This window comes from Sebastes umbrosus, chromosome 20 (assembly GCF_015220745.1).
Source record: "Sebastes umbrosus isolate fSebUmb1 chromosome 20, fSebUmb1.pri, whole genome shotgun sequence".
Lineage (NCBI taxonomy): Eukaryota > Metazoa > Chordata > Actinopteri > Perciformes > Sebastidae > Sebastes > Sebastes umbrosus.
In genome coordinates, this window is record NC_051288.1 from 3,993,608 (window position 1) to 4,015,493 (window position 21,886).

The 21,886-nt window shown below is 38.8% G+C and overlaps 1 protein-coding gene and 1 long non-coding RNA gene across 4 annotated transcripts in view; both read right to left on the minus strand.

Moving 5' to 3' along the window:
• LOC119479479 (zinc transporter ZIP11-like) overlaps nucleotides 1–21,886 on the minus strand; it is a 161,075-nt gene that overhangs the window by 74,759 nt on the left and 64,430 nt on the right. The window lies entirely within an intron of this gene.
• LOC119479480 lies at nucleotides 1,291–18,766 on the minus strand. Its single transcript, XR_005204690.1, has 3 exons — nucleotides 18,755–18,766; nucleotides 5,362–5,536; nucleotides 1,291–1,302 (listed from the first exon to the last, which is right to left on the minus strand). It is a non-coding gene; the product is annotated as an uncharacterized LOC119479480 (long non-coding RNA).

The following is a 21,886-nucleotide window of genomic DNA, read 5'->3' on the forward strand; positions in this document are numbered from 1 at the left end:
TTGTCCTGTCAAAAAAAAGGGAAATGTAAAGGATCAATGACCCATATGTTACTATGATGCTTATTCTTAAAGAGGGCACATCATGAAAAACTCACTTTTTTAGTGCTATTGCACATACATTTGCAGCCCGGTCTCACAAAAAGGCGTGTGAATGACACGATAATGCGTGTAATAAGAATGCCGTTCTTGCTTTAGGTGTGTCATTTGTACGCCATGTGGTCTGTACTGACTGCAATGTAAATGCATCCAAACACAGGACTTTCAACCAGGAAACTGGTTTTCGAGACAGGTGTATTGCTTTACAAGTTACGTTAGTGACGTTTGTTATGTCTTTTCTGTACTTAAGTTACATTGTTTCCGTCCGTATTGTACTTAGTTTACGTACCTATTTTAAAGGGACTGTTTGTAAGAATCAGAAATTGGTTGTAACAGCAACACCTGTGGCCGTTAAAGTCAACGAAAGTCAGCGTCCTGTTGCTCGCGCTCTCCCGTGTAGGTGACCAGACGAAGGTCTCTCCATGAATCAATGCAGATCTTAGTGTTGGCTTTTCCTGCTTCAACCTCCCGACCGCGGCCGGAGGAAACAGGGTAGACGCCGGCACCCGGTAGGAGACGATAAAGTAACTCGCTGCGGAGCCCCGTCACTTCACAAGACGTCTCATTTTGTTTGAGGTGAAATATTAAATCAAACTAGCAGTAAAAGTTCACATTTGTATGCTTACGATATAAAATATGTTAATATTGTCAGATATATACATTTAGATGTATACATGTAGTTACCCGACTATTTTTTAAGTAATATGAATAATAAACAAACCTTTACTTTCACTACACAAACCTTTCCCTGACCTTTTCAGCTTACTGAAAGCAACCACAAACTCTTTCTTTTACCAGATCACAGTTTTGGACACTGTCCCAGATGGAGGTGTTGGTAGTGGAGGCTCACTGGCTCACAATCAATCCATTTTGCATTGGCAGCTCTCATAACAAATACAAACTGTTTATTCGCATAAATTGGGGTGATTTTACTTTGCTTCAACTGTTGGCATTCCTGCTGAGGATCTGGCTAGAAAAAAATAATTGAAAATATGAAACAGTGGACATAGAACACAGATAAGAATTTGAAAAATGTAAGAGTGGTTTACTATTTTACTGGCCAACCGGTCGATGTATCCACCCACTTGTTCTCGAGGCAGGATGCAACTGCTGATGCCTAGTACAGATCCTTCATGTCCTAGCTGGACTCTATATGAAAGTACTCTGAAGCTATCTGATGTTTGTGTGATTCATTCTGTGTGAAAGCTGCAGCAGGAGAGATGTCTCAGAGGACTTGTCACAGTTTGACGAGGAAGGCAGGAGTCGAGGAAGCGGAGGAAAAAAAAAGTCATAGTGGCAACTGCCCCGCTTCCATCAAACACACACTCGCACTGTCGCACATTTCCACACACTCGAGCTGACAGTTCACACACTGACACTCTCTTGACGACTTGTGTGCTCTGATTTATACACTCCTGCTATCTCCACTTCAGACGATTGACCGGGGCTAAATCTATTTGATCACGGAGACCAACTTTTTCAAATAGAGCCAACGCTTACTGGTGCTCACATATCAAGCAAAAAACTTCTTCAAGTATAACGGATTATTTCCGGCCTTGGAGATTTCAATCGCAGCAGATGAAGAAACTTCCAGAGTCCCGTTCCTTCTAAACTGAGTGAGCTGCATAAGATTTGCTATTTGACGATCAACATTAATATTCTAACTTTATTTTGAATACTTTCTACAAGGCTCAAATGCTTATAGGTATGAACCATGACTGTAAATATTATTTCAATACATTTATCGGCAACTTTCTGCTATGGCTGATTTCCTTTTACTTTGGTCATGCTGCATCATATACAGTATAGGTGGGTTTCCACTAAAGTCCCGGGAACTACTTTTCAAGGAACTAAGAGGTTCCTTCAGCCCATTGTTGTCTGCGTTTCCACCGCGGTCTGAAGACATGGGAAGATTAGGCAAATTAGTCCGCTGACGTATGAAAAAGCAACATGACGTGACGAGGGCTGCTGGTGGTCGCAGTGATAAAGTTCAGTGTGTCCGCCTGTTTCATCTAAAAAAAACACTCAAAAGACAAAAAACGTGCTTCAGTCTCACTAAGATGATATTTACTAATGCATATATTTATTGATGCACGTTGGATGTAATGAATGAAATGCAGCAGAGGAAAATGAATCTCAGAGCGTCTGTCTCCACAGCAAATCATCTGCTGAGTGTTTGAGGGTTATTTAGTTGTGCTTTAGAAAGTGTTTCACCAATCAGCGACGGTCATCCGTGCAAACTCCAAACCGAAGGTTTTGATACTTTGGTACCAACCCCGACCGGAGCCTTTTTTAGGGGGTAAAAAGGCCCTGTAAAATGTCCCCAGAACTTAATTTAGACTCTGGTCCCAACAGTTGAAACGCAATGAGTTCCTCAAAAGGTTCTTAGTTCCGGGGGAAAGTTCCTGCGGTGGAAACAAGGCTCAAGGCTTAGGTTTAGGTAACAGAACCACTCACTTAGGTTTAGGCAACAGAACCACTCACGTAGGTTTAGGCAACAGAACCACTCACGTAGGTTTAGGCAACAGAACCACTCACTTAGTTTTAGGCAACAGAACCACTCACTTAGGTTTAGGAAAAACATCATGGTTGGCATTAAAATAAGTACGTAAACTAAGTACAATACGTACTGAAACAACGTAACAAAAGTACGGAAAACAATTCACAAATGTCACTAAGTCACAAAAAACACATCATAAACGTCACTAAAAAACGCATGATAAACGTCACTAAAAAACGCATGATAAACGTCACTAAAAAAACCATCATAAACGTCGCTAAAAAACACATCATACACGTCACTAAAAGCACGTCATAAACGTCACTAAGGCTGATGATATTCAATACTTTTCTGATTGTCAACAAATCCTATGAAGATACCAAAACCAACGATGAATTGATCTAGGATCCAGCAGGATGAACAAAGGCCAGAAAGTTTAGCTCTCACACTCATCCACATGATCAGTTATCACCTGTGAACTAAGTAGATGTGTAATCTGGAAGCTAAGAATGCCATGCCTGGCTTCCCTATAATGGATGCTGTTTTTGAAAATGAACACACACCTTCGTAGGCACCTTGCAGGTGCCGATTAACAAACAAGACAAACTCGAAAAACAGCTGCAGAGAAAACTAAACTACATTTAATGATGTATAATTTGCTAAGTCGTATGTTTAGCAATGTAATCACCTGTTTTCAGCAGAGGATCTCCGATATAGCCACCGAGGATCTGTAACCTCACATTAGCAGACCTCTAAGCGCTACATAACATGTTGTTTAAAGTATTGGGATTGTTAGACATTTGAAAAACCTGGTTGTAACCATTTAACTAGCTGTGAATTTGCTTTGACGAATTCCCGCCTTTGAAAATTGCACCTGGGGTTAGTTTTCTATTCAATTCAGAGTAATTTTATTCGTTTGAACAACAGCTCAGCATGTTGTTTCCCTTTTAAAACAGACTTTTGTACTGAATCTGAATGGTAGTGTCTAAAGAAAAAGCACCTCCAATCCAATTCCCACCTTTCGGCTAAGAGAGGTCACCAGGACTGTTATTAGAGCACCCTGTAATCACCGCAGAAATTCGACTCTTCATTCACAAAGCTATTAAAATAAACGCACCCTATTGTGTATCACAGATGTATTAAGAGTGGAGAGCTGTAATGCATTCCCCTCTTCCATTTGCCTTTTTAATGAATTCATTTGCATGTAAATAAATGTTGAAGATTGCTTTGTTTCACCCAGCAAATTACTAGCCAGCTCCTCGCTGATGGACATTTTAGCCAATGTTGTTGGCCATAGAGGCTCGACGGTTCAATGACCTTTTCTACTCTGTCTGAACGTCTGACATTTAGAAATATACAAGGGAAAGATACAATGAGACAGCAGGCCTTTTTTTTATCATAATATCCAATTATACCTTGGCTAGCAGTTAGCACATTAATATGCAAATACGTAATATGTGTTTCAGAAAAGTGAAACAAATTCAACTCAAACATATCTGGGGTCAGTTATGGATCACCCCATTTAGCTTCATCACCCCCGACAGCAAAAATGGTTTAGTAAAGCTTAAAATTGAGAGGTGAGCCCTTTCGGCGAGGTTTAAACTATCATTACGATGATGACAGAGCAGTTAGCGGCCAGGCGAGGAGGATAAATGACTCTCTTCTTCAGCTCTATGCTTGAATGACTCGGTGTGTCTCTCTTGATAGATTAGTGGGATGCTGAGAAAGTGGCCAGACCCAGCAAGCACCAAGTCAGATCTTCTGCTGATCAACATCCATTTCATCTGCATGTATTTAGTGGCGTTCACACGCAATCAGTCTTCCCAAGTTCTAACTCGCAGGAGTTTCCCAAGATTGGAAACGCCTTGGTCGTCTAATCGAACTAAAGTGGAAGGAATGAATGTCTGTTCTTTTGATTTTCTCGACAGCCATTCATCCGATTGACTTCATGCTTGGCTGGTGTATTGCTGAGGGCCCAAAGAAGTGCAGTATCGAGTGTGAAGTTGTTTGAGTTAGCGGTGTTTGAGCAGCAATACCGGAGGCCAAGCAATCAGCCCGTTCCGCACAGGCGCGTTTTGAATGGGCACTGCACTAGTTCAACGTAAAAGGCATCACAAGGGTTCAACTGGTATCAACACTAAACAAAGTAAAAATTGCCATAAAGAATTTAGAGACAAAGTCATATACTGTAGCTACACATACTGTACTGCCATAGAAAGCCAAACCCCAACTGAGTGTACTTTTTGATGTCTGTTTTACTATATTAGAATCTGCCATGCCATAAAAATGTATCATATCTGTGAACAGCTTTACAAAACTAAGCTAAAAACCAAAGTGAAACACAGTAACTACACTGCACCGGGTAAGCCTGGGCGCTGCACAAAATTTCGACGGATATAAGCTCATTGAATGTGCGTTATCAGTCGTTAAAAGCCTCAATGATGTGGGTCAGTAGTAGCCTGCTACACCTACTACATTGTAAAAGTGAAAACGAAACTTAAAAGCAATGCGTTGTAAACTGAATGAAACTACTTAGTTAAGTTTAGGGGGAAAGATCATATATTGGCTTAAAATAACTACATTTTAAAAGTGAAAGTGAAACTTAAGGTTGTGAACGCAAACTACACGTTGTCGGTTTCACACAGGATGTGAAGCCCAGTCTCTTGGATGAAAGCCCTGTATTTTGTGTACCATCCATCACCTCCGGGTCCACCGCATTTGTTTCAAGCTGTCTATACTACAGCGTCTGACTTCCGTTTTTGCACCTGTGATAATTACTACGGTCGCTGTCGTCTTCTTATAATCCTTCTTTCGGCGATCACCCATGTGAATCGATGATGAAACCCACTAGTGCGTGTAGCAGGCCCCTACTGACCCACATCTATGAGGCTTATTACCACTGATAACACCCATTAAATGACCTGATAACTGTCTAACCGGCTGGGCTCTTGAACCTGTCTTTGCAATTTCATGCTTTCACTTTTTGATGTGTGCCTTCTATGCAAGCTCTGACCCACATAGTGATATGTTTTGATGCCACCAGCTATCTCACCAACAAAAGTATTAAATATGTTCATCATGTTATTGTTTGACTGCACCTTGCAACATTGTAAGAAGGCAACTGTGGCTAATACAACAACCATAACAACAACAACAACAACAACAACAACAACAACAACAACAACAAGTAAATCAGGCATCTTATAATTTCTTACTGGTGTAGACCAGTTTCAAAGGTTCTTTAAGGTGACATGTTGTCAGTGAGCAACTATATAACTAATTTAAACAGAATACTTCAGTGTGACAAATTCCACATTTCTTCAAAATAATTTTGGGTATCGATGCTTTAAAAGAGCAGTATGTAGGATTTAGCATTTGGCATCTAGTGGTGAGGTTGCAGATTGCAACAAACTGATTACCCCTCCGCTCCTCCCTTTCCAAGCACGTAGAGAACTATGGTGGCCTTCAGGTAACGTAAAACGTGGAAGGCTCTCTAGGGCCAGTGTTTGGTTTGTCCTTTCTGGGCTACTGTAGAAACATGGTGGACTCCATGAAGAGGACCCGCTCCCTATGTAGATATGAAGGGCTCATTCTAAGCTAATGAAAACCCAATGATTCTTAGTTTCTGGTGATTATACAGGAATAAAAACATAGTTATGAATATTCCATTTCTGCCAATAAATTCCCTTAAATCCTACACACTGGACCTTTAAAAGGTGCAGTATGTTTTCATGCGTATCATTTTGCAGGAATTTATTTAATTTGTAATTTTAGTATGATGGCGTATTACTGATTTGTGCGACTTATACCTACTGGTACACCAACAAGAACCCATGAAACACATTAAAACTTATGAGAGCATATACGTGTTTCCTTTTTTTTTTTTTCCTTTGTGAAAATAGAAAAAGGTCAGCTTGGGATATTGAAAATTAATGTGTGATGTCTGGCAATTTATCTCTACAAAACCCTTGTTAATTAGTACAGCGCAGTGCTATAAGCGTTACCATATTAATAATGTAATGATTCTCCTGTTAGACACTCCCCAACAGCTGATAAAAAACAATTTGTCTTCAGCATATTGGAGGTGTTATCCCCCAAAGGCTACTTAAATCAGCGCTGGCAGCTAAATGTCATGGCATATTATAGACACACACACACACACACACACACACACTCATAGAAGTAGATTAAAATTGCTGCATTTTCTTTAGTTTAGGAGTATTTTGAGTACAAAAAGAATCCCTCTCAATCATCACTTAAGACCAACATCATTTATGGCAATATTTGACCCTGCCCTCTGCCTGGATTTCCTTATTTTTCTTCATTATTTTGTGACGTTTCTGGCGTCTCGGCCGAATAAACACAATATAGCGAGGCAAAACGCCAAGCAGACAAAGCTCTTTCCACAACAAGAGTGAATCTGGGGTTGTCTTTCACACGCTGGCGAGCACCCTAACCCTAACCGCTGAACATACGCTCTCTGTCAGTATCAACATTGATAGAACTGGGTATCGGTACGACCAAAATAACCCAGTACCAAGTAGTATTGAAACTTCTCCAGTCAAACTAAACCTGCAATCGATCCTTTTTGTGCCCAGATCTAGAAAAAAAAAATCACTATTTGTATGGTTTTGCCTGCAGCCAATCACGGCAAAAGCGTTCTTCGATTTAATGCGTTGTGTGATTGGCCCACTACCGCAGCACCTACAACACCATACAGCCGGGATTGCCTGCCTGGATACGGCTCTGAACATGGAGAGGTCTGAACTGATGGCTAGTAGGGCTGGGCGATATGGAGAAAAATCAAATATCATATATTTTTGACCAAATACCTCGATTGTGTTGATATTGTAGGATTGACTATTAGTGCTTTTACAAAATATTTACACAATGAGATTTTTGAGCAATGTGGATATAATGACTTATTGGGTAAAGGCAAATAATAGAACAGCTATATAGAACAGTCAGAAAATGATATCACTTTACTGTAATGCAGCCTTTAAAACCAGGAAAAGACAACACTTATGCCATATTACGATATCCATAATCTAAGATGATATTATGTCTCATATCACGATATCAATATAATATCGATATATTGTCCTAGCGGCTAGCACTAGCAGCTAAAGGTGGAAACAACGCGAACAACAGTATCGGCAGTAATTCAATTTAGACGGATAAATTAACCCAATAATGGCTTCTATATAGTATAGTGGTACATGTATAACACACACACGGTACACATGTATGACTTAAATTTGAATAGTTTGGTGTTCGGCGTTTCAATCGCAACTGCTGCGGCATCGTCGCCCGCCTATTTCACACCATTTTTAAATAGTTTGGTGCCCCATCCCCTTCTGCTTCGTAGCAAAGATGGCGACAGTTGGGGGTGAGAAGTGTCCGGCATCCCACACTAAAGGTGTTGACCGTTTTTAGTACAACATGCGGGTACTTAAAGTACACTGCATTTTGCCATACATTTGTGTGAACGCACTTCGGCACTCAAAATAGCAAGTCTAAGTACAGAAGTACACAAATTGAGGCACAGCATAGGTGTGATTTCAGTGCAGTGCTTCAACCACAGTGGATCGGTACAATGTAGTCTCCACCCATGTCAGTTTTATCCAGAAAATGTGTGTTGGGTGTGCATATGTCATGATTATCTATTAATCAAAAGGGTTTTAAGGGACAGGATCTATACGGGACTGAATAACAGGGGGCTACTCATAGAAAATCTGCATTCAATAACAACATGATTAATTACTGTCACATGAAAGCTTAATTAAAAAAACACACACACACACAAACTACGGTGATATTGTCTCTCAAACCGCAGGCTTCATGGTATGGTAATATGTTCATATTTTCATATAAGGACGACAGCAGACTGTCAACACTTCCTGTTTTCTATCATTAATGGGACCTTATGTGATCTCAAGGGATCACACACACCCATACTAAAGCAAGCTTTTCAAATGTCATTATTGATCGACACATATGCCCTCCTAACCGATGACGGCGTGTGTGTGTGTGTGTGCAATTGGGCTGACATCCTATCAGAAAAAAACTGATGTCTCCTGGTCTGGCACTCAGCTCTTAATTAATGAGCTATTAGACTGGTGGTAAAGTAGCGTTTTGACGTTAACACCCAACACACAAAGGCCCCGCAGGCACACGCACTTACGCACACACCGGTGTGTGTGCGTAATAAGGTGTGGATCCAGTTGACATCTGAGTGGGGACGGCGATAATGATGATGATGATGATGATTTCAAACTGACATCCTGTAAAGCAACTGGCCTGGAGACACGATGAAAGACATACATTTCACAGAATTAAAGAGGTACTCTGCTGCAAATCCAAGCTGACTGAGGGGAAAAGTTCCAAAGCTTACAGGCAGTGTGTACAGTATATGATACTGAAAAGATGGATTTATTCCTTCAAGATGTAGTCCTTCAAGATTTTGGGAGAGGTTCTTAGATATATAAAAAGAATAGTTCAGCATTGGGGAAAAATAAGCAAAGCGGCTGCTGGCTCTAGCTTCATATTTAGAATAGAGACATGAGACTGGTATCAATCAATTCATCTAACTCTCAGCAAGAAAGTAAATCAGTATATTAAGGCTGTCAATCGATCAAAATAGTTAATCGTGATTAATCGCAATTTAATCTCTTTTTTTTCTGTTCAAAATGTACCTTAAAGGGAGATTTCTCAAGTATTTGATATTCTTATCAACATGGGAGTGGGCAAATATGCTGCTTTATGCAAATGTATGTATATATTTATTATTGGAAATCAATTAACAACACAAAACAACAATGCTCTCCAGAAACCCTCAAAGGTACTGCATTTAGCATAAAAAAATATGCTCAAATCATAACATGGCAAACTGCAGCCCAACAGGCAACAACAGCTGTCAGTGTGTCAGTGTGCTGACTTGACTATGACTTGCCCCAAACTGCATGTGATTATCATAAAGTGGGCATGTCTGTAAAGGGGAGACTTGTGAGTACCCATAGAACATTTACATTCGCATATGTTGAGGTCAGAGGTCAAGGGACCCCTTTGAAAATGGCCATGACAGTTTTTCCTCGCAAAAATGTACCGTAAGTTTGTAGCGTTATTTAGCCTCCTTGGCGACAAGCTAGTATGACACGGTTGGTACCAATTGATTCCTTAAGTTTTCCAGTATCTTCACCGTAGCTTTAAAACTGAGCCCACTTCAACCTAAATATCGCAAGTTGCGTTAATGCGTTAAAGAGATTAGTGTAATGTGGATGTAAACAATGCAGGTTTCAAACTTTTAAAATTGGCTTTGCAAATGTTTAATGAGGAAGGACATTTATGCAACATGTTTGTTAGACCTCAACCATGCTCAAGAAGCATCTTGGTGAGTTACAGTGAATGTAGACCGGGCGGCAACCTCCGGCTCTGAAAAGTGAATCCAATGCGAAAGTGCCTTAAACTTGAATTCTTTCTAACAGCCAGCAGGGGGCGACTCTTCTGGTTGCAAAAAGAAGTCTGATTGTATAGAAGTCAATGAGAAAATGAGCCTACTTCTCACTTGATTTATTACCTCAGTAAACATTGTAAACATGAGTTTATGGTCTCAATCGCTAGTTTCAAGTCTTCTTCAATACAGCATGATGTTCATTTAGTAAATTATGGTCCCATTTAGAGTCAAATAGACCATAAAGCAGGGGATGCTTTAGGGCGTGGCTACCTTGTGATTGACAGGTCGCTACCACGGCGTTGTCTGGTCTTAATTGTAACATTTTGGTCGCCTAAAAATGTCTTATTTAGCATTCGGTTGTGCTTAGCTCCACCCTCTCGTGTCACTTCTGGTTCCAAAAAAACAAGATAGCAATGGCAAAAATGCTGAACTAAGGTTTCAAAGCCGTAGTCCACAAACCAATGAGTGACGTCACAGTATGTCCGCTTCTTATATACACTTATAAACTAGTTTGAAAGCCAATCATGGTTCAGTATGCAACTTAGTGTGATGTACACACACTGAGAATAGACTTTTCAGTGAAATAGGAGACACATTATGTCCAGTAGGTAAAGTTTTGAAATCAACACTATGTACATAATAATACATTATGTTTTTTTTCAATGGGGAAGAAGGATGAAATATAATTTTCAGAATTTTTTAAAGATGTAATTGAACTTTTTTGTCCAAAAAAATGATTATACAAAGTAGTGTATTGTTAAAACTCGAAGGGGTCTTTAAAATCTTGGTTTTTGATGTTTGAAGTTGATTCTTTTTAATGGACTACCATTTTCATTCAATTTTAACAGGAAATCTGTAAATCAATGTGTCATTATTTGATAGGTATAAAAGAAAAAGTGCAGCAATCATACTTTTGTGTGTGGGCCTGAAGGGGCTCCTCTACTTGAGTCACAAAAGCTGCCTCTGTGTTAAGTGATTGACATCCCGCTGGGGAGAAAATTGTGGCAGCAGTGCCTGGACTTTAAATCATTCGGTCCTCACATTGAGCCATGCACTAAGTGATATTTCAAACCATCCCTTTCAGGAAACCGACCTCCGGATGCCTTCGCTCCTATATCAATGGTGGCTGCGGTGATCTGCTCCACTAATTTTTACTTTCTTGTTGAAACCAACTTCTTCGAGTCTTTCTGATAGAAAGCAAATAAGAAAGAATTCCATCATTTTATTTCCAGGAAAACATTTTTGCAGTTACTGGTTATGTTACGCTGAACAAGGAGGCAGAGATAAACACATTGCCATGGTGGCGGTAGTAAAACACGATGATGAACACTTGGATAGGTAACATTCAAGAAAATAAGGGCTCAGAAGAAAACCTTTAACGGATAAATCGGCAGAGAAAAGGTATAAAAAGGGATACATAGAAATGAAAAGCAAAGATTAAAGGTTGAGACATTCTCTTTAAAGAGGACCTATTGTGCTTTTGTGCTTTTTACCTTTCCTTTAGTGTGTTATATAGTCTTTTATGCAAGTAAAAGGTCTGCAAAGTTACAAAGCCCCAAGTCACGGCCAAAGGCAATTTCTCTCCCCCACAGATAACGCTGCTCCTGAACTGCCCAAAACGCCTTACTTCAAGTCCCGCCCTTTTCTGCCGTAACGTGGTGATGTCACCAAGTAACACATTTTGCCTGGCGGCTAGTTTGGCACACCTGCAAACAAAGCTAGTTAGAGCGGAGCTGGAGCGGAGTCCGAAGAGTTTGGGTCAATTGACAAATCACAACAGAGTGGGACAGCTGACCAATCAGAGCAGACTGGGCTTTTCCAGAGAGTGGAGGAGGGGGGGCTAGGAGCTCAAACAGAGCGTTCCAGACAGACGGTGAAAAGAGGTGCTGCAACACAGCAGGTACGATAAAAGTAAAACGCTTTTTTGAACATTAAAGCATGTAAACATGTTCGCGTAGAAAAACTAAATACTAGTATGCACCTGAAATTAAGTTCTAATGAGCCCGCATGTGACATAGGAAGGGGAGCCGAATCTGAATGGCTTGTTGAATCACAAGTCAAAACTGACTGGGTTGTCTCATTTCACATTTTATGTGTTGGTAGGCACTCCAGATACCCAAATGTATGTGCACAAGCACTGAAAAGGTGAGTTTTTCATGATTTCTTTCTTCTTCTTAGATTTACAATGAGGGAGTTGGAAATTAATTTGAAGAAAAGGCTTGAGGAAACATGAGACCATTAAATCAAAGGAAGTGCAGCCTTTTAACACACACAAATTAAATGAACCAAACACACACCAGGAACCAGGTCGACATGTGCAATTAGTGGAATGCCGGCTGGAATAATCAATGAGTTTAATGAGTGTGTATTTGGCAGCGTATCATGGGGGTTCTATAAAAAAAACAAATCAAGTCAAGTTTCCATCTTTTCCTTATTAGCAGGTCCTGTTATCTTCTGTAGATGTGTTCTGTGTACCAAACAGGGAGAAACATAGAGGCGTGTCCAGAGGATTCTATATATTTTCCACTCATTGTTGACGGTTTGCTCACGGTTGTTGCTACTTATATTCAAAAGTGTGATGGAGGGATTTGCTTCAGAATGCATATACAGTGAAATACACCAGGGGAGCAACTGGTATATATATCAGTTTACAGTGCAGCCAAGCAAACTCACGCTGTTGTTTTAAGAAAGAAGGTAAGTTGTTGGCCTTTTTTTTCTCCATCATGCCATGAGCAGCCATGATCAAACAAAGTCATTTCACGTGAATCCCTTAACCCATTTGTGCCTGCAACTGAAATTTAAAAATGTTCTTTTGGCGGATGTGTTCTCTGGGCTTGCCTACGCACAAATGTGAAGACATTTTCAAACCGTTTGGTTGAAAAGTGAGTTTTTCTTATCATACTTTAACTAGTTTTTTTGCAATAGACTACTATATTTTAGGAAAAAAACAGTAGTCCCATGTGCCCAAATACTAGATATAGTATGATAAGTAATTGTCTGTATCTCAGAAACTACAAGGAGCACAATCAAGTATTTGGTATCTATGAACTCAAAACAAGTTGAATATCAAAGATATGCACACGTACAAGTTCATTTCATATGGAAAACATTTAATAAACACAATGTTAGCTGTTTTTCTTCATCTTTCAAAAATCCTGTTTTAGACTATTAATAAAAGTGAGATTTTTCATGTGATTGAAAAAGGCCAAAGTTGTACAGTTAGATACTTGTCAAAAGTATGTCCACTCCAAATTGCAAGAATTTTGATCAATCAATCAACAAATGTGGCATTTTTCCTTATCGTACTATATCTAGTCTTTGGGCACAAATGGGTTAGAGGCATGGTGTTGAAATAATGAAAATCTTATGGATCATAAATGTAAGTCACCACACCTAAAGTTTTGAAGTAAACAATACATAAATTAGTAAGGATTTTACTACACATCACTAAGACTGCCATCCAGAAAACTGGATATATTGATAAAGATGGAACCAACTCACTGACGCCACCATGTCATTGGAGACACAAGGTTGTATCACGCTAAAATGTCTGATCATAAGTTTGGGTTAAGTGTAGTCAACCGATTAAAATATTTAATTGTGATTAAGACCAAATTAATCACACCTTTTTTCATGCAAATTATGAGTGTGTTTTGTATGCATCATTTACTAGTCATTATGACATGCTTATCTCCTGATTCGATACCATCACGATACTTGGGTGCCGATTCAATATGTACTGCGATTCGATATTACAATTTATTGCAACTTCTGTTAACACTAGACCATGGGGAAAATCTGAATCATACACTTCGAGGGACTTTTATTTTGGAAAATATCTAAATTAATACAGTCAAAATGTTTGATTTTCAGCATGTATGTAGTCAGAGATGTCCTGAAGTCAAATATATCAGTCATTGTCAGGCATTATTCATTAATATTTTTCCAGCAACCCAAAAATCAAAGAATGAAGACATTTCCCTAAAAAATTAGTGTTATTTTCTATTTAATATATAAGGGACATGTAATGTTTTATACTTCTGGTGAATACAATCCAATCAATCTTATTTTGTATATACAGTTCCCTTTGCTAACACCTTATTTTGAAAACCGGACGTAATCCCACATGTATACTTCGTCTAACTTCACCAAGTCCGTCGCTAGCTCTCCCGTCAGCTCCGTTCTCTTTATCCATCCATGGTCAGCTCCATCGGGGCAGTTTGAATGCATTTAACATAAATGTCAGTATATGTGTGCTCTACAGCTATAGCGTCGGCCCATTTGACCACTGAGATGTTTCCTGACTATGTGTGAAACCCAAAGTGTTTCCATACTTTACTGGATGTGTAGTGTTTACTACTTTGGATGTAACATGTGAGGGTGCAGGTTGTATCCATGCGGACCCTCCGCTGTTTCTGCTTTCTTTTTCTTTGAATTTCTTGAAATTATGTCTCATTACATAGACTACAAATATAAAACCAGTAACTTCCTTCTTGCATGGAGTCAAATTAAGCAATTATATTGATTCAAGCATTAAAAAAATCTACTACAAAACTGTAAAAAAAAAAAAAAAAAATGAATTGATTTCCCCACCCCTACCAATCATTGCTTTGCTGAACCATCTAGCTATGTGAATTCCTGAGGGTAAATTGTGATCTTTGTTTTAATTTCACTGGTGCAACAGAACCTCAGTAGCGGTTACTACTCAACTGAAATTCTTCCTCTGCCCTAGATTTGAACCTCCAACTCAAAGTCAATTTGTCACAATAATTGTTTCCCTCTTCTTGTGATGGAACGCACACAACTTGACACTGATATTTGAACAAACAGAAACGTATCAGTTGTGGTGATAATGACAAAACAAATACTCTATGACAGCCAAATGACTGAACGATAATGAAACGCAGCAACTTGACATGTTTGTGCATGACTCCGATATGTAGGCCACGTCTCTATTACACATCCTCTCAGCAAGAAGAACAACATTCTGAAAAAATAAATAGACTCCATGTCTGGGAAGATTAACACTAAGACCAGCATCATCATCTAGTAATATTTTAATCTAGGGCTGTCAATCAATTCAAATATTTTATCACATTTTTTATCTGTTCAAAATGTACCTTAAAGGGAGATTTGTCAAGTATTTAATACTCTTATCAACATGGGAAAGAACAAATAGGCTTCCAAATGTATGTCTATATTTATTATTAGAAATAACAACACAAAAAAATCACAAATATTGTCCAGAAACCCTCACAGGTACTGCATTTAGCATAAAAAATATGCTCACATCAAACGTGGCAAACTGCAGCCCAACAGGCAACAACAGCTGTCAGTGTGTCAGTGTGCTGACTTGACTATGACTTGCCCCAAACTGCATGTGATTATCATAAAGTGGGCACACAGACTCGTGGGTACCCATAGAACTCATTTTCAGGACAAAGAACCCCTTTGAAAATTGCCATGCCAATTTTTCCTCGTCAAAATTTAGAAAGTTTGGAGCATCATTTAGGCTACTTACCGACAAGCTAGTATGACATGGATTCCTTCAGTTTTGTTGTTTCATTTGATACCAGTATCTTCACTCTAGCTTTAAAACTGAGCCCGCTACAACCTAAAAATTGTCAGTTGTGTTAATGTGTTGAAGAAATTAGGTGCGTTAAACGTGTTTGTTGTATTATTATTTGACAACCCTAATTTTAACTCACTTTTTTTCTACAGTTTCTCATATCACATAATGACTAAGAAGACTCTACAGAGGATGGAGTGGAAAATAGTAGAATCTAAAGGGATATTTCAGATGGTCATAAAGATATTTTAAAAAAAAACTGCCAACTTATTAACTTATTATCCAATCACAGAGACAGGTATTCAGATCATTCACAGCATGTGTTCTAGCCCGACACTTCTCTAACATGAAGCATGGAAAAAAAACTTTTTCTTTCTCTACTTTTTCTTTGCTTCTATTTTTGCACCAGCCTATTAGACAGTCCTGATGCATTTCTGCTGCTTTTACCATCCTTTGATTTTGAAGATACACGTAGAAAAACATCCTTGAGCACGCTCACAATAGCTTCAAAAGAGGCATCTCATAGTGTTGAGAGGTTTGAGTGAGGAACGCATATATCTACAATAATGCGCACAAACGGTTATATTCATCCACAATCATATTTTCTTTCTCTTTTGGTGAAGCTCCCTGCACTCTCTTATTCATACTAACACATCCCACCCACTACATTAGATACAATTAAGTTGTTATGTATTCAAAGAAACTGCGAACAAATAGCTGTTATTGCTGTCACAATGCTCCAGACAGCACAATTACAGAGAGAAGTATTTGCATACAAAGCAAGAGCCCGAGAGGGGTGCCAGGTAATTTGAATCACCAGTAGGAATAAACATAACATTTTTTGGTTGCTGCACAATAAACAAACATGTACACAAACAATATATCCACATACAGCGATTTATATGATATCTTACGAAATGTTATTCCTTATTTTTCATGCGTTTTCCTAAGAAAATCCGGCAACGTGTCAATTTCCACTCGTTACATGCATACAGTCTTTTCAAAATAAACTTCTGTTTTCACAGGAAACAATCACTTAATTAGGTTTAGGCAACAAAACTACCTGGTTAGGTTTAGGAAATGATTGTGGTTTGGGTTAAAATAACTACAGAAGTGTGTTACTTAAGTACGGAAGTTACGTGACAGATATGTCAATGTTTGAGTTAAAATATCGACGGAAGTGGCGTTACTTAAGAACAGAGGTTATTTGACACATAAGTCAACGTTTGGGTAAAAATAACTACGGAAGTGGGCTTCCTTAAGTACGGAAGTTACGTGACAAATAAGTCAACGTTTGGGTTAAAATAAACACGGAAGTGGCGTTAATTAAGTACAGAAGTTTTGTGACAAATAAGTCAACGTTTGCGATGAAAAAACTATGGAAGTGGTCTTACTTAAGTACGGAAGTTACGTGACAAATTAGTCAACGTTTGGGTTAAAATAACTACGGAAGTGGCGTTAATTAAGTACGGATCCTATGTGACAAATAAGTCAACTTTCGGGTTGAAATAACTACGGAAGTGGTGTTACTCAAGTACAGAAGTTAACATTTGGGTTAAAATAATGATGGAAGTATTGCTAAGTTCGGAAGTTACGTGACAAATAAGACAATGTTTGGGTTAACATAACCATACGGAAGTGGCGTTAATTAAGTACAGAAGTTACGTGACAAATAAGTCAACGCTTGGGTTAAAATAACTACAGAAGTGAGATTACTTAAGTATGGAACTTATGTGACAAATAAGTCAACATTTGGGTTAAAATAATCATGGAAGTAGTGTTACTGAAGTTCGCAAATTACGTGACAAATAAGTCAACGTTTGGGTGAAAATAACTACGGAAGTGGCATCACTTCAGTACGAAAGTTACATGACAAATAAATTAACGATGACTTCCTGTTTTACATGGGGTACACACTGCGGTCTCCTGGGCAATAGTCTGGTGTTTTTTGATCCATCCATCCACCCTGACCACGATTTCGTGGATTACATCCAAATTTATTTTGTGGGATATACAATAATTAACGTGCATTATTTTCATAGGTATAGCTACGAACAGTGTATGAGAACAGACTGACAAAAATGCACTCATATACACAATATGGCATTTGGGGGGTCATGGTGGTTCAAATTGAAAGAAAGACTTGCATTTTTCTATTTTAATATGGCTCATTAGTGCCTGGAAAAATACAATTAAGAAGACGCTGAAAGAAGCTTTTTGAATTCTATATGTTAATATACTTGGTATTCCTTTAAATGATCCTGAGTATTACTGGCACCCCATCAACCACACACTGGGTAAAATGGATGTTTATTTTGCTAGAGGAAGAGACAAAGACGTGACAGATCTCAACTCTGCAAGATAATTCTTCTCTAAGTTGATCCCATTCTGTCAAAGCCCTCTCTTCATTTCCTCTCCTGTCTTCATCAATATCTCATCTTATTTTTCCCCCTATCAATTACAAAGAATATTTCAACAAGCGAATTTGACCTTAAAAAATGTGAGAGCTAACTGGAGCCACAAAAATTCTGACAATGCTGATAACGTAACAGAAGGTGTGTTACTGCTAAGATACATTTACACTTTTAGTAACCTTTTGAACAGACGGATATTATCATATATGATGATAATCTACCGCTTACTCTGAAAAAATAACAATTCTTTGTCTTGTTTCCTTGTATTTGACGTCGTTGCATCATTTTGTTTGCTTGCTGATTTGTTAGATCGTGTTCTGTCTGAAGTGCCTGACAAAGTAGGGAATGTATAATAAATTATACAAGGCAGCCAACACAACTGCACTGTGGAGGAAATGAAAATGAGAAAACAAGCTTTTATTGCACTAGAAATCAAGTGGGCGTGAAAGGAGCAGCAACTTCAGAACCGTAAGCTGGTCATTTCAGGTCACTAACATTAGCTTTTCAGACATAATGGAAATGCTACAGTCTCTTAGCGTCGTCAGCACATTTTGATGTATGCCCTTTTTGTCTTATTCATCTTGTGACTTAGACAGATGCCGGTATTCATCTTTGCTCTAGAGGCTGTCCTCTTTGTTTTTTTCCTCTCTGCCCTTGAAGATCATTTTATCTATTTATATGATAAACAGGTCATTACATAGATCAATGGAAATATATGAAACTTGTCATGTCTTCATGGTCGTGGATGAAGTGGACCACTGTGTGTTAGGAAGAAAGACAGAGTGAAAGGCCAAAAAAAGGGTAATTATTAGGGATCTCAAGCCCTTCTCAACCGTTCTCACCCCCAACTCGTCAAATACCTCCATTTGGTAAGTGCCCCTCCGCATCGGAAACCAATGCATGGAGGCATGCTTTAGCAACAGTATGTGACGAACCGGGCTTTCATCTAACTCCAATGTAAACCCAGCCGCGGTGTTATTCGACGGTCGGAGCAGGTGATGTAGTGTTAATAGCGTGAGAGAAACACAAGACTTTCAACCAGGAGGCCGGTGTTCGTGTCCCGTGTGAAACTAAAAGTAACGTTGACTTATTTTGTCACATTAGTCTTTAGTCACGTGACTCGTCGGTATCGTCAGCCCCGTGACTCACTTGACATGTCACATAAGTGGCTATTCACAAAAGGTCCTTTTGTCATTTTCCTGAAAGCAAAGTGCATGAATATGACTATAATGAAGCTCCCGTGTGTGTGCATTTGTACCTCCGAAGTACACCACGTGAGCGAGTGTCTGAGAGCTTATCTGGACTATATGTCTCCTTGTGAATCCTGCTCGCACGTGGAGTCTATCGTCCTTGCACTAAGCCCCCAGTAAGTATCTTCGGTGACTTGACGGAGCCACTCATCGACCCGCTGGCCACTTTGTCTGATCAAAGATAGGTTCCAGGGAAGAGTGCGGGGCAAGTATTCCCTGAGCGGAGAGTCCTTGAGGACAGCTTTGATCTGACAATACCTTGCCATCAAAGCACCGCCAAGAGCATCCACTCAGAGCGTCCGTGTGCGTGGGGCTGAGAAGCAACCCTCCTGGCCAGAGAGAAACACTACCAACCACAGGGAACCTCTGTCCTGCTCTGGCCTGTGGAGTAGTCTCAAAAGCATTGTAAACTGGCTTAGAGAACTGTGAGTCACACCGACGCTGCCAGCTACTTGGCGGTGTAAAAACATGCGCTGAGTGCTACATTTTGATGCTTGAATGGTACATCTTAAGCTAAGTAGCTGCTTGCTACGGGCAAGAAAAACAATCCTGTCCAGACGTCACTGTGCCTTAATCTCCCGCCTGTCTGGAAGTAAACAGTTCTGCATAAACAGTGAGCTGAATTGACAGAGACGGTGCCGAGTGCAATGTTCGTGACAGGAAAATAACTGCCAAGATTGCCAACACCTCGAAACTAATGATGCACTTAATGGTGCTCAGTGTTAACCAGAGGCAAGAGGGCTGTCAACTGTTTGACTTCAAGAGTCACAAAAATACGAAATAGTAAATAATGAAATTAAATATTACGCAAATTTGATTCCCAGGTATAACAAACAACTAGTTGATAATATTTTAATTTTTTTTTTGTCTATCGACTAATCGATTGAAATTATTTTTCAAGCAAAAATGACAAATTATCTTTTCGACTTCAAGGGTCACCCGAACAACAACAACAACAACAACAACAACAACAACAACAACAAAAGAAAAACATGTAAAATTGTAATTAATTAAATTAAATTAAATATTAAGCAGATCTGATTCCCAGGCCACTCAAATGAGTCATACACTGCCTATTTCTGTCTCGTCCCATATATAAATATGGGACATGGACATCTCTGCAAAAAAAATATTCAATTAACAAACAATTAGTTGATAAATGATTCTGTTTTTTTTGTATTTAGACTAATCAATTAAAGTTATTTTTCAAGCAGAAATGCCAAAAAATTAGCAGTTTGACTTCAAGGGTCACCAGAACAAAAAAAAAAATGTTTAATTGTAATTTAATAAGTTAAATATTAAGCAAATTTGATTCCCAGGCCTCTCCAATGAGTCATAAACTGCCTATTTTCTGTCTTGTCCCATATATAAATGGACATTTCTGCAAAAAAATATTAATTTAACAAACAATTAGTTGATAAATTATTCGGGGGGCTTTTGTCTTTAGACTAATCAATTAAAGTTATTTTTCAAGCAGAAATGCTAAAAAAGTCTTGTCCCATATACACTGTAAATGGACATTTTTGCAAAAAAATATTAAATTTTCCACCATAATAAACATTTACATTCCTCCATTTTCCTCCTTAATGTTCATAAAGGAACATTAGACCTTGATAGATATGAATCTGAGAAAAAAACATCCCTGCAAGGAAATGTATATTACTAAAATGAGCTGAGCCATTGCTCCCTACAATTACAGCACTGGGTGGTATAACGAAACATTAAGGGCCGTGTCCTTTAGCAGCATGTCTGCGGTACTGGGTGGGTTTGAAAGAAATGTATTCAAATATAGAGTTCTTTTGAAATGATGCACCACAGAGGATTGTGAAGACCCTGGTTTCTTTTGTATGGTGTTTTATTTTTTACGTGTTCTTTTTATTCACTTCCATCTCTGTGTTTTATATTGCTACAAAATGTCTTTTTGTCCTGCACGGAATTACAATTTGTTCCCAACATGAGGCATTGACTGGATGTGTTATTTGTGCATGTTGTTGATAGACAGGGCTCTGTGCCTCAAACAATTAGTGGATAGATTGATTTTTTTTGTCTATTTACTAATCAATTAAAGTTATTTTTCCAAACAAAAATGCCAAAAATTCTGGTTTCAGCTTCTCAAATGTGAATATTTGCTGCTTTTCTCTGTGTTATATTTTGGAATCTTGGTTTGACAAAAACAAGATTGATTTGTCCCGACTGTGCTTGGGCTTTTTTCACTATTTTTTGAAACTTTTATAGACTAAATGATAGATTGATTAATCAAGAAAACAATCAGCAGATTAATCGATAAAGAAAATAGCTGCAGCCCTAAATTCAAATATACACGTTATAATACGTTAAATCTGGGGGGATTGCTTACAGGGATGCAACTTTTTGCTCATATTGTGAATCGTAAATCTTTACAAATTAATGCTAATTAAAGTGCTAGGGGTGGAGTGAGTAGGGGATTAGATCGAAAATACTGACAGGGAGGTGGACACAAGGTTTCCTACTCTATCTGGGTAGCACAGCGCTCCGTCACGTTCAGGATCTAGAGTTTGTGATTTCATCGCACTTGGTGGAACAGTACGGGAAACTGTCCAAGCTGCTTTCAAAGGAACGTTTGAG